This window comes from Pinus tabuliformis, chromosome 1_1, assembly GCF_031772625.1.
Source record: "Pinus tabuliformis cultivar Carrire ecotype Pingquan chromosome 1_1, CPIR1, whole genome shotgun sequence".
NCBI classification, from domain to species: Eukaryota; Viridiplantae; Streptophyta; class Pinopsida; order Pinales; family Pinaceae; genus Pinus; species Pinus tabuliformis.
Genome location: NC_142297.1, coordinates 837,591,628 through 837,605,921, shown reverse-complemented (window position 1 = coordinate 837,605,921; position 14,294 = coordinate 837,591,628). Strand labels below are relative to the sequence as shown.

The following is a 14,294-nucleotide window of genomic DNA, read 5'->3' as shown; positions in this document are numbered from 1 at the left end:
AAGATATAAGGTGGAAACCCAATGTGGGTGAAAACCACCTGCTGCAATTCGTCTCTATCTTCTTTTAATTAGAAACTTCTTTTTACAATGTACTGGTGCAGTCATTTACCAGTACACAGGCTGCAACCTGCAGAGAGCTACAACCCTCTCTCGTTCTCCAGCTTCTCCTGGAAGGGAGCTACAACCCCCTTAGCTCTTGCACTAGCCAAGATACTAGTACGTAGGTGCTGGCCTACAGAAGGCTACAACCTTCTCTTTCTTCCAGGGACCACGTTTCATAAATTTTCAGACTAGATCCACAGATAACATCAATCAAACATCAAGAATTTTTGCATCAACCAATCACCTCTTCACCAATCAAAACTGAATCAAAATAAACACTTCTCTGATGACTGTACCCAGATCACAGTAACAGTAACCACACACCAAATCTGAACCCAAAACACTGCAGCAATAAACAAAAGCAGCAAGATCACAACTCAAAATATATACGCTACTTTAATAGCCTAAAATCTGCGTGCATACGCTTATGCGTATGGGACAACCTGTGTATATGTTGTTTTCCTTCACTGAACCAGCGTATATACGTGCCTTCGCTTCTAAACCTGCATACAGATCTATAAAGGATAATTAGCTCTTTCAGATATTCAAACTCTAATTAACCCAGATTATCAATTTTATAGATCAAGCAAGCGCCATATATAACAGATCAAAATCATACAAAGATACTATCATTCAAGCTTAAGGATTATGATCCATCAATAGAACTTATCCATTTCTTTGTGCTAAGGTTCCTCCTTCATTCAGATCCATATCTGCACCATAACCCAATTACCAGTATTCCAAATCTAGCCCTTTATCAGATATTCAATAACAATTCAGATGATTCCTTGCCACATGATCTCCTTCCTCTTTTATAGTTTTAGGCCTTCCACAATACCACGGTCCAAAACCATAATAAACCAATACCACGGACCCAATACTTGGGATCAACACGTCTGACGAGGTACCATGGTCCAAAACCATAGGTTCAAATACCAAGGACTAACTACCACGGACCAAAGGTAAGTTCTCCAACATATACGTGCTTTTCCTTGCATGAAAGTGCGTGTATATGCACACGCGCCTTTGAAACGTCTAACCCGCGTGTATACGTGTCTTCGTCTAGATGAACCTGTGTATATGTCTTTTCCTTCATTCTGAAAACCTGAACTGAGATCTGTTACCAAAGAGAGTTGCCATCAAGGACAACACCTGTGCCATAATTCCAACATTTAATACTTTTATGTTCTAGTTAAACAATGAATATGTCAAACTTGATAGTGAATATAAGCCAATTACATTATTGTGTTCACAGCTTGAATCTTGGGACCATTTGTAATCTCCATCATCTTGAGCACAACATAAACCCTTGAATTTGATGTTGTTGTTGGAGTTCTATTATCTAAAGAAGTGAGAAGGAAATCAAGTGTTGAAACCTCAAAGCCAAAAGAAATGGTGGCTAGAGATTGCTTTAGATAAAGAGGAGACAAATTAAGAGGTTCTTCTACATAAAATTCAAAAGGAAAAAGAACAAACCGAGATGTTGGTTCTGCAAAACATCAAGCCATCTCCAGAAAGACTACTGGAAAATACAAGAATCCAAGGAGAATTAAAAAAAAGAGCCAAATCCAGATGAATCAAATTTAGGTATGATCGTTGAGGTGTTGTTTTGTGATGCTCCTAAATATTAATTATATCGGATATTATATTCAGGGACATTTCATCATATGTGTTTAAATAATGATTGTCTTTCTACTTATGAAGTTATTAATGGTGGCTCTATCCTTATGGGTAATAATGTTTTTTGTAAAATTATTGGTGTTGGGAGTGTCAAAATCAAGATGTTTGATGGTATTGTGAGAATATTAACATATGTATGACATGTACCTGAGTTGAAGAAAAAGCTAACTTCTTTGGGAGTATTAGATTCTAGTGGTTGTAAGTTCATAAGTCAAGGTGGAATGTTTAAATTTTCCAAGGGCGCTCTAGTGGTCACGAAGGCTACGAAGATAGAGAATATTTACAAGCTCATGGGAAGTACTCATATCAGTGAAGAAATAGTGGCAACTAAGAAAGAAGCTCAACCCACTCATTTATGCAATTAGCGACTTGGTCATATGAGCAAAAAGGGACCTCAAGTATTGATTAATCACAAGTTACTTCCAAATTTGAAATCTTTGAATTTAAGTTTATGCAAACATTATATTTTTAGGAAACATTGTAAACAAAAATCTAAAGCAGACAATCGTAATAGTAAAGGTGTTCTTTACTACATTCATTCTAATGTTGGGGACCATCCCTAACTGTTTCTTTTAGAGGATCGTCGTATTTTTTTCATTTATAGATGATTTTTCTAGAAAGGTATGGGCCTATGTATCAAAAAGAAAATCTAGTGTGTTTAAAACTTTTAAACAATTTAAAACTATGGTGGAGAAGAGAACCAATAGGGAAATCAAATGTCTAAGAATAGATAATCGTAGTGAGTTTTCTTCTTTAGAATTTGAAGAATATTGCAAGGAGATTAGGATCATAAGACATAAAACCACCATTAATACCCCTCAACAAAATGGTGTGGTAGAACACATGAATATGACTCTTTTGGAAAGAGAAAAATGCATCTAAGCATTGTTGATTTGCAACAAGAGTTGTGGGAAAAAGCAGTCAGTATTGATTGTTATCTAGTGAATAGATCACCATATGTTGCAATAAACTACAAAATTCGTAAGGAAGTATGGACAGATCATCCATGTGATTATTTGAATTTAAATATTTTTGGTTGTGATATGTATGCTCTTATTCCTAAGAATCAACTTTCTAAATTAGACCCTAAATCGAATAAATACATCCTTATTGGTTATGATGATGTTGCTAAGGGATATAAGTTGTGGGATCCTACTGCCCACAAAATCATCACTAGCAAAGACATGATATTTGATGAATTTTCTCTTACTAAATTAGATAGTGTTGAAGGAGTTGTTAAGCAAGGACATACACCAAATCAACAAATTCAGTTTGAGACATAACCATTTACAAATACATGGAAGCAAGAAGAAACTTCTAGAGATAAAGAAGTTATAGATGTTGAAGACACTCTATAAAGTGTTGAAGTCCAAAACCTATACCGATAAGATCTACACGGGACATAAAAGCTCTAAAAAGGTATACCAAATTTGTTTCAACCACTACTTTGATTATTGATGTGGAAGAACCTTCTTGTTGCCAAAAGGTAGTAAATGATATCAACAATGAAAAAACAAAAACAATGATGAAAGAGGAAATGGATTCCTTGGAGAAAAACAATACATGGGATATAGTAGAACTCTCAAGAGATAAAAAGGTTTTTGGATGCAAATGGGTCTTTAATTGAAAAGAGGCATTGATGGTAATATTGAAAGCTACAAGGCTAGACCAGTTACAAAAATTTACTCACAGATGGAAGGTGTATATTTCCACGAATGATTTTTGCCAATAGTTAAACTTATTTATGTTCACATTGTGTTAGCACTAACTACTTTTCTTGACTTGGAGTTAGAACAATTAGATGTTAAAACATCTTTCTTGCATGGAGATTTGGATGAGGATATTTATATGGAACAATTAGAAGGTTTTTTGCAACATCACAACAAAAGATTAGTTTGAAAGCTCAATAAATCATTGTATGACCTGAAGTTGTTGCTTAGGCAATGGTACAAAAAGTTTGATTCCTTCAAGATGAACTAGAATTATACTAGAAGTGATTATGATCATTTTGAATAATTTAAAAGTTTTAACAGAATATTCATTATCTTATTGTTGTATGTTTATGATATGCTCATTGCAAGTAAGAGCATGGAAGAGATCAAAAGGTTGAAGGATTAGATGGCTATGAAGTTTGATATGAAGGATCTAGGAGCTTCTAAACAAATCTTGGGCATTGAAATACATAGAGAAAAGAAAAATGGTAAGCTTAGGTTTTCATAGTAGAAGTATGTAGAGAAAATATTTGAGAAGTTCAGGATGAAAAATGTGAAACCAATTACTATCCCTTGTGCTTCCCATTTTAATCTTTCTTCTAGATTATGTCCTAGTAAAGAAGAAGAAAATGAGTATAGTCTCATGTACTATATGCTAGTGCAATAGGAAGTATAATGTATGCAATGGCTTGTACTAGATATGATATTTCACATGCAGTATGAGTTGTTAGAAAGTTCATGGAAAATCCAAGAAAAGAGCATTAAGCTGAAGTGAAATGGGTGTTTCGATATCTTAGAGGAACTAGTAATTATTGTATCACCTTTAATGGTTGTAAATATTATGTCTACGGATATGCTTGCTCAAGTTATGCAGGTGATTTGGACAAGAAGAGGTCCACTTCATGATATGTCTTTGCTCTTGCAGGGGATCCATCAGTTGGATGTCAAAGGTTCAAGAAATAGTTGCTTTATCCACCACATAGGTAGAATAAATTGTTGTCTCACATGTTTGCAAAGAGGTAATTTGGTTAAAGGGACTTTTAGGTGAACTTGGGAGAAAGCAGAGTAGCGTAACTATTTTCTGTGATAGTCAAAGCACACTACATTTGGCTACAAATCATGTTTACCATAGCAAAACCAAACATATTGATATAAAGTACCATTATGTAAGACAAGTTATCGATGGAGGTGGAGTAGATCTCATAAAGGTTCATAAAGGTTCACACTTGAGAAAACTATGTAGACATATTCACAACTAGTGTTGATAGAGAAGTTACAATGATGTTTCTCCTCTCTTGATTTGCAGAAAACATGATAGGACTTTGGCAAAGCATAAGGAAACTTGTTGCCCAAGGTGGAGACTGTTAAAATATGACAACAATTAGTAAATCTAAATTTTATGTTTACTCAAGTAAATGTTATTGTGGTTATTTACAAATGAAAATATAGTTACCAAAACTATTATAAAGGCCTACCTCATATATGTTCTCCGAGAAAAGGCTATATTGTAAGTTGAATGTAATAATTCTCTTAAAAAAGAATAAATTCACTATATTGTAAGCTTTAAAGTAATAACTATCTTGAAGAAGAATAAAGTGTAATTGCCTTGCTAAAGCCTAATTGCCTTTCCCATGAATGTTTCCTTGAGGATTTTAACACGTAAATTTTGTGTACTATTATGAATTATGATGTGTGTTATTTTATTCTGTTAGTGAATGCATTTGTTTACAACATTTAAACAACTTCATTTCTTTAACCTGGACAGAGGAATTTTTTTGGTTCGGATCAACTCTACTTAGGCCTTCAAAAAAGGAATGACCTAATAATCTATCGGTGCCTCTCATATTGAGCACAAATATGGGGAGGGAATGCATAAATGACTTAAGTAAGGTTTTTTTGGCATGCATATTCAATCATTGAGTTTAGCAAGAGTCTCTTTTTTCCAGATTTCCAGAAAAAATAATTTCATTGATTAGTAGTCAGTTTTCTTGGTTAGTTTCCATGGAGTTATGTTGGTTACGATGCAACTATGAATTTATTACTTTCTAATCTAAATTACCTATTTGTTGGTGCCAAAAGATTCATGGATACCTCAAAAAATAAGGTGTTTGCAATTTAGACATGGATATTTATGTTTACATTAATATTGTTAGTGAGATTTTCTTAAATTTTAACTATATAGATAGATGTTATTTTTAAATCAAATTTTATTAACATTATTAAATTTTTGAAAATTTTATTTTGTGAAATAGTCGAGATTTAAAAATATTCAACACCAAAACCAAAAACACCATTAACTCCTAAAAAAACACCATTATCTACTAAAAAATGAAAACTTATCTACCCTACTTGGAAAAAAAATTAAATAAAAACTTATATAAAATACTAAAAAAAATATTAAATAGAAACTTGTCTACAATACACAAGTTTAACGTAACCATGACAATTATCTTCAATATGATTGGTCTTGAACAGATCCACCATTGCCTTGAATTATCTTCAATATGATTAGTCTTGAACAGATCCACCATTGCCTTGGCATTCAAGTGTTCGATTTCAACACCGAAGAAAATGCAGTGAAGTTATTTAATGACAAAGGTTAGAAACGAGAGTCTGAAATGAAAATTATGAAGAAAGTGCAATATCTAAATTAAAAAGTTATAAATTAAGAAAAGAATTTATACTTTGACAAAAAAATAATGATGTTGGGATATTCTTTATATTAACCAAATATAAAGAAACCATCTAATTAAACAGAGAAAAAAAAAATCACAAAGCTGTTTTATAACTTCAAAAATATGTATTGATTTAAAACATGAAACAGGTAGATACACTATTGAGATAAATGGCAGCCAAGTTGTATTACTTTTTTTTCATACAATTTATGTCCCATAAACCTATTGCAGAAAGTAAACAAAAATATTTTATTGAGTATTAAAGAGGATACAATATGGATATAGATATGCACCTGATTAATTGTGGCCTGTGGGATTCTTTTTGCACATTCCTCCATGATATCCTTGTCCAAAGGTGCTGCTCCACTGATAATCTCGTTCAAAGAAGACAGATCATATTGTGCCACAACATTCTGTTTTGCAATAGCAATCATAATGGGTGGCACTATAGGTAAATAGGATACCTTATATTCTTGAATGATCTCCAACATCCTTATAAATGTAAATTTCCTCATTGAAACCACAGCATTTCCTATCTGGAGCTGCCCATATGAGAGAGATGCCAACCCATAGACATGAAACATGGGAACAACACATAAGACAACCTTATGCTTCACACCAATCATTTCTTGGTCACTGGTCACCATCAAGGCAAGAGCCATGAAATTCCTGTGAGTTAAGATCACCCCTTTGTTTGTCCCAGTGGTCCCAGAAGAATACAACAGTGCAGCTATGTCAGTCTGCTTGATTATAACTTCAGGTGGATTCCTCTGGGCACCCATGGTCAAGACCTTGGAAAATAAAATAATGGGAGAACTGGCTCTCTTAGCATCCTCATGGTCCCCAATCACTATTACAGGCAAACCCAGATCTTTAACTGTATCCCATAGCTCTGTGACAATTATGATGAGCTTGGGTTTTGAATCCTTGACCTGTTTAGCCACTTCCATGGCAGTATACAATGGATTTGCAGTAGTTGCTACCGCCCCAATTGAAACAATCCCAAAGAAACACAGGGGAAAATAAATAGAATTGGGAGAAAACAGGAGCACCACGTCTCCTTTTCTAATACCCAATTGACTTAATCCACTGCCCACTGCCCTTACCTTGTCTTTGAATTCCCTGAAGCTCAGTTTCTCTCCGGAATCTGCATCTGCCAGTGCTAATCTGTGATCGTAGGATGACCAATTTCTGAACATGAAAGAAACCATGTCGGTGTTCTCGTGCTTTGGAAGCTTCAATGGCGGCCTCAGGGATCTGAATATTCCGTCATTCCCATAACCAGATTTCTCCATATCAATTATGTTTGATGAGAACTTGCACCCAGTAGTAGGCCCTGAGGTTACTGTCAACTGAAAAATCTCAGTTCAAGGATATGACATGAGTTTTCTATGGGAGAAGTTGCTTCGGTTTTAGATTTACAGGCACTGGGCAGCCGTCAAGTTCCCTAATTTAGTTTCTGGGTCTGTAAAGTTTCCTATTTCAGTTTCTGGGTCTGTAAATTAAAGCCCTATGAGAATTCCCATTTTATCAATTTCGATGATACAACCATGAGAATCCCAAAGAATGATTTCACTCTAGCAAAAGGTTAACCTGTGAGCAAATACTAAAGTACCAATCTTTTGGTTGAAAATCTACAACGTGCAGGGCCAATCACATCTGTGAGGCACACTTGCTATAAATGTTGCGTAAGTTCTTTTAACCTGGATAAACATCAGAATGTATTCATGGCAAGTCAACCCAACCCGTTGAAGGTAAACGAAAAACTTCGAAGATCCAGAGCTGTTCAGCTGGGCTGATTAAAATTTTTGGTTAAATATACTCATAAATTTGGATAACATTTCAGAAATGTTTTCTAAAATATACTGCTATTTTGAAATGTTTTTAACAGTTAGTAAATACCTATTACCGAGTAGTACCGGATCAGGAAGATTTATATTGTTTCCTCCCTTCGTTTTAGATATGAAATATAATATATCAAAAATTATAATAACATAAAAGAAAAAAATATATATTAATTATAAATAATAAAAAAATAATGTTTAAATCTAAAAATCAGTTTATACTTGTTTTCAAACTTGTTAATATCTATTTTCATTTTGGATCTATTAAGTGTTGAGAAAGATCAATTTTTTCTCTGTGAATTTTGCACTCAAAAAAAAATTGCATGTTGAGAAATTAGATCCCTCTCACACATAAATTAATATGTTGGTTATATATATATATATACTTTATTTTTATGTAATTTGACAAAGTTAAAATGTTTATATAACATAAAGTAATAGGACGACACATTACAACATATCTTTCATAGTAGGCTAGACACTACCTTGAGAAAAAGTTTGCACCTCAAGAAATTTGATCCTGCTTGGCGCTTGATAGATTTGAGTCAAAAATATTTAGATAACATATGAATAACATAATACGACAGTACGTTACAACATATCTTCCATACTGGGTTGGGGATTGAGCCATAAATATTTAGATAACATATGAATAACATAACAGGACAGGACGTTACAACATCTCTTCCATACTGGGTTGGGGATTGAGCCATAAATATTTAGATAACATATAAATAACATAACATGACAGGACGTTACAACATCTCTTCCATACTGGGTTGGAGAGTGAATCTCGAAGCAATAATATTAAATTATTAAAAATAAGGTTATAATAAAGAGGTTTTGGTTGTATATGTATTTTTAACCAATATGTTCACCATAATGAAGTCTCATAAACCAAAATTTGAACACATTTAACCATGTTTGATTGTGCCAAGTCCAATATGGTAGAGACCTTGTAATGTTTAACATTTTGACTCAATGAAAATAAAAATAAAAAATTAAATTAATTAAAAGTAAAATTAAAAAAATAACCCATGGTTTTTCCCATAATATTCTTAAACCATGGTCCCCGCTGCGCGCGCCTCCCTCTGGCCATGGCAGCCCTTTGACCCCCCGCTGCCCCGCGCCTTGCAGCTCTGCTGCAAGGCTCTGCGCCCCTTGCTGTTGGGCCTCCTGCCCTCGTCCTCGCTCCCTCCTGTTTTCTTCCCTTCCCCGTATCCCCTGCCCCTCTCCCGCTTCCCTTTGCCTCTTCTGATCAAGCCCTTGTCCCGCTCCGTTTCTGCGCCTAGCAGCGCTGCTGCTAGGTCGCTCAGGCTCTCTCAGAACCCCGATCATGGCGGCCATGGGCCCTTCTGGACCGGATCAGGATGAACTCATGAAATCCTTTGCCTCCCTCACCCAGGAGAACTCTTCGGAAAGGATCAGGCCCGTTACTTCTCGCTTCGTTAAAAAAATGGATGAGGTCCCAGAAATCCCGCTCCCCCCTGCCCTTCCAAGGAGAGCGGCGGTGGCTCTTGCAGATAGAGGCCTAGTTGGTCAATTCACGGGCTTATGGCCCTCCCCTCGCACTGTCCAGCGATGGGTGGAAAGAAATTGGAATTCGATGGTTCAAGGCAAGATTGCGATCCGTTTTTGTGGAAGAGGGTTCTTCACCTTCCTTTTCGAATCAGTGGAAGACCGAAACTTAATTTTCAGGAATGGCCCATACTTTATGGACACAAGAGGCCTCTACCTGAACAAATGGACCCCTGACTTCGACCCGGAGATGGACGTCCCCAATGTTGTTCCTGTTTGGGTCCGGCTCCCGCACCTGCCCCTTCACTGCTGGGGAGATGAGTCAGTGAAAGCAATTGGAAACGGAATAGGGAAGTATATCGACAGATCGGAGCCTAAGGAGAACATGCATGCATGCGCAAGAATTTGTGTCGAAGTGGACCTGGGAAAGGGACTGCCAGAAGCCATCAAAATCAGAGTCGACCAATGGACGCACCTTCAGCAAGTTGACTACGAACAGCTTCCCTTCAAATGCAAGGTATGTCATGAGTATGGCCATTTCGCTAATAGATGCAGTAAAGCAAAGGCAAATCTTTCTGAATCTAACACTGAAACAGCAGAGGAAGTCTGGGAAACGGTTAAGAAAAAGAGGCCCAACCCCCCACACGGAAATAACAAGAACCCTCCAGTCGCCCCCCTCCCCCCTTCTTAGTCAGGCCCGACCATCCCTTCATCCTCCAACCTTTTCGAAACCCTATCTGAGGTTGATCCTCCTTCCCCCCCTCCTTCCCCGAGAGCCCCCCCTGTTACCCCCGCCTCCCCCCCGCCTTCCTCCCCTCCCCACACAGTAGAGAGAATTCTAACCAGGAACAAGTCCAAGGAAAGCAACACATCCGCAGATCCCCCAAGAAAAGTCGGAAGGAAATCAAACAAGGAGTTAAGGGACGAGACTGCAGCAAAAGAAATGACTACAGGGATTCAACAACCAATGGATACCTATCTGGACAAGACGAAAGGAAACGGAGAAAAAGGGAAAGAGAAAGGGGGTTCCCACGTCAAGATAATTAAATGATGAATCTGGTCTCTTGGAACTGTAGGGGGATGGGCTCCTCCCTCAAAGTTAATGCAGTCCGCGATCTCCTTAAATCAGAACACCCAGACATCCTCCTCATCCAGGAGACCAAAATAAGTGAGCAGGATTTCAAGAACTACTTCAAAAATAGCAGAACTTATGAAGGAATTGCAGTTAGCGCATCTGGCGCCTCAGGTGGCATAGGGTCCATCTGGGACAAACAAAAATGGAACCTTTTAAATCAAAGGCAAAGCAGCTGGTGGATCCGCTTAGACATCCAAAACACAGCAAAGACAGAAGACTACACAATCTACAATGTTTACGCACCTCCTCACTTCCGGGACAAGGATGCTTGTTGGAAGTCAATTGCGGCAGACCTCCTGGAGACACAAGGCAGAAGCATTATCCTAGGGGGGGACTTGAATCTTATAAGAAATGCCGAAGAAAAAATGGGGGGAAATTTCTTGGCAGATTCCTCAAGGGAAGCTCTTGAAGAAATCATTCTAAACCACAACCTGGTGGATTTCCCTCCTCAGAATGGGCGCTTTACCTGGTCCAATAAGAGAGCAGGTCGAAACAATATAAAGGAAAGATTGGATCGTGTCTTGATCCAAGACAGAATAGTGGCCAATTTTGCATGCATTAAAAGCCTCATCATCCAAGGATGCTTTTCAGATCATAAGCCTGTAGCACTAAAATTGGACAAAGGAGCAAACTTGGGACCGCTTCCATTCAGATATAACAGAGCATGGGATAACCAGGAGGAATTCCGAGCTCTGATAAAAGAACAGTGGTCAACAGAGATTAAAGGATCCCCGCACTACGTTTGGGAATCCAAAATAAAAATTCTGCGTTCAGCCATAAAACAATGGGCCAAAATCAAATCAATAGAAGAGAATAGAGCTAAATCAGCTCTCCATGATAAGCTCACGCAGTGGGACCAAGAGAAAGACAGCAGACAAGATACGGAAGAGGAGCAAATCAAAGAGATGGAACTCCAAAAGGAACTGTATAAGCTGAACAGAAAAGAGGAAGAGGAACAAAGGCAAAAGTCAAGGTGTCTATGGCTAAAGTCGGGAGATAGGAATACCTCCTTTTTCCACAACAATCTGAAAATGAGGAGAGCTGGCAATAATATTGACAAAATAACAGTGGAGGGCGTTGAAATAAAGGAGCACAAGGAAATAATGGAGGCTGTGTCCGCTCATTTCCAAGATCTCCTTACCGCGGACCAGCAAGGTAGTGATGGTATGGAAATCCTGAACACAATGGAAAGCAAAATCTCTGAGGAACAAAATTCTGAGCTGGACAAAGAGATCACTGTCGAAGAGATAGAGCAAACAATCCGCAACATGGCCTCAGACAAGGCCCCGGGACCCGATGGCTTCACTGTGGACTTCTACAAGAATCATTGGGACATCATCAAAAAGGATTATATCAGAGCTGTTAGAAACTTCTTCCAAAAAGGCAAGATGGGAGGCGGAATGAAATCCTCCTACCTAGCCCTAATCCCCAAAGAGCCCAACCCTCTCTCCTTCAACCGCTTTCGCCCTATCTCCCTCTGCAATGTCTCCTACAAAATCATAACTAAGATCCTTGCCAACAGACTCAAATCTATTCTCCCCTCTCTCATCTCTGAGAACCAAGGTGGTTTTGTCCCAAGGAGGCAAATCGCCGACAATGTAATCCTCATCCAAGAGGCTATTCAAAGCAGTATCTCCAGGAAAGAGAAGGGCATGATAATGAAGTTGGACATGGCCAATGCTTTCGATCGAGTCAACCATTCCTTTCTTCAGGCCGTCCTCAAAAAGCTTGGCATATCTGAGCTCTTCATAAGCAGGGTGAGGGAGTGCATCTCAGGCAATTGGACTGCTCCCCTCATAAATGGAAGACCCAGCAGTGCCTTCAAAAGCTCAAGGGGTCTGAGACAAGGGTGCCCGCTCTCTCCCTTCCTTTACATACTCATGGCGGAAGCTCTTAGCTCGAAGTTGGAAAACTTGAGAAGGAAAAAAGAAATAATAGGGATTGAAATTGTCAGAGGGTCGAAAGGAATAAATCACTCTCTGTTCGCGGATGATACCCTCCTCATAGGAGGTGCCTCTTGCATAATGGCGAGGAGATTCAAAAAAGTCTTGGATCTTTTCCTTCTTGCCTCTGGTGGCAAGCTTAACAATAATAAATGCATGTTATACGCTTGGAACGTCCCCAACCACATCATTCAGCGTATATCTCTCATCATGGAAATTCCAGCTCAGTCAAATTGGTCCCACTTCATGTATCTGGGGCTTCCTTTGGCTAAAGAGACAATCAAATCAGGGATTTGGGTCAAGATCATTGAAAAACTCAGAGGCAAATTGCAAAGGTGGGGAGTGCACTAGTTAAACTTAGCAGGTAGATCGATTCTAATCAAGTCCATCCTCACCTCTCTCCCCATCTATCAGTTCGCTATTGCACTAGCTCCTGCCAGTATTCACAAACACATGGAGTTAATAATCCGGAGCTTCCTGTGGCAAGGAGGCAAGCAGAACACCAAGAAGTTCAGTTTGGTTAAGTGGGATAAAGTAATCCTCCCTGTGGAAAAAGGAGGGCTTGGAATAAGGGTTCCAAGGCTAGCAAATCTAGCACTGGGCTTCAAGCTTATATGGCGGATTCTAAACGAAAAAGAAGCATGGTGGACTACCATAATAAAGAAGAAATACCTGAACGGCCCAAACAGTAATATCCTAACAGAAAATATTATTGAAAGACAAGGCACCCCAACCTGGAATCTGATTAAGAAATCGCTCCCCCTCTACAAACCCTTCATCTCGAGCGCTCCAGGGAATGGTAGGGAGATAAATATCTGGAAAGATAGAATTATGGGGTCTCAGGCCAGAGACACTATCCGTCACCTGTACCCCCTCCAACGGTGGATGGCTGAAGCGAATTACAACTCTCTCTTCGACATTTCTTCATGGGATCAGGACTGCTGGGCAGGCTGGATCCCTCTCAATCTCCCCATGGACTTAGCCAAGCTTTGGATCGAGCTCAAGAGCTCCCTCAGTGGCTCAGCCCCCATCAACAAAAGGAAGGAAGATAAGTTCGTTTGGGATCCTAATGGAGATAATTACTCAGTCAAAGAAGGTTACAAAGCCCTCCAGGACATCTCAGAAGTTAATAATTGGCCCTTGTACAAGGCTGTTTGGCGCCCTGAATGCCTCCCCAAGGTTAAATTATTCAATTGGACTCTTATGCATGGCAAAATTTTAACAGCTGAGAACCTCAGAAAGCGAGGTATCCAGGGACCTTCCATGTGTTGTTTGTGCAGGCTAGCTGAAGAAACCATTACTCATCTTTTCATTGAGTGCCCGATTTCTAAAACCTGTTGGCATCTCCTCTCAGGCACAATCTCCTCAGAAATCCTCCCCCCTCAGATTTCGACCCTCCATAAAAACTGGGTCAAAAGACTCCATCAACCCAAAAAAGGAAATCTCATAGTGCACAGGATCTGGAACAGCATCCCTGCTAATCTGAGTTGGCAAATCTGGATTGCACGTAATAAGTGCATTTTCAATAATGAAAAACCTTCCATAACAGGCATTGTAGCTAAAACAATTGCCCTCATTGCTGAGTCTTTTGAAGAAACAGGGGTTAATCAGAAAGACATGGAGGTCGTGGATGAGAGGCTCAAGGAATGGATGAGAAAATTCAACATCAAACCAAGTCCATATGT

The 14,294-nt window shown here is 38.6% G+C and overlaps 1 pseudogene across 1 annotated transcript in view; it reads right to left on the bottom strand.

Moving 5' to 3' along the window:
- LOC149216746 (4-coumarate--CoA ligase-like 7) overlaps positions 1-7,754 on the bottom strand; it is a 310,537-nt pseudogene extending 302,783 nt beyond the window's left edge. The window contains exon 1 of the transcript XR_016250594.1: positions 7,021-7,754. The product of XR_016250594.1 is annotated as a 4-coumarate--CoA ligase-like 7 (transcript). The remainder of the gene's footprint in view (positions 1-7,020) is intronic.
- Between the last annotated feature and the right edge of the window lie 6,540 nt (positions 7,755-14,294).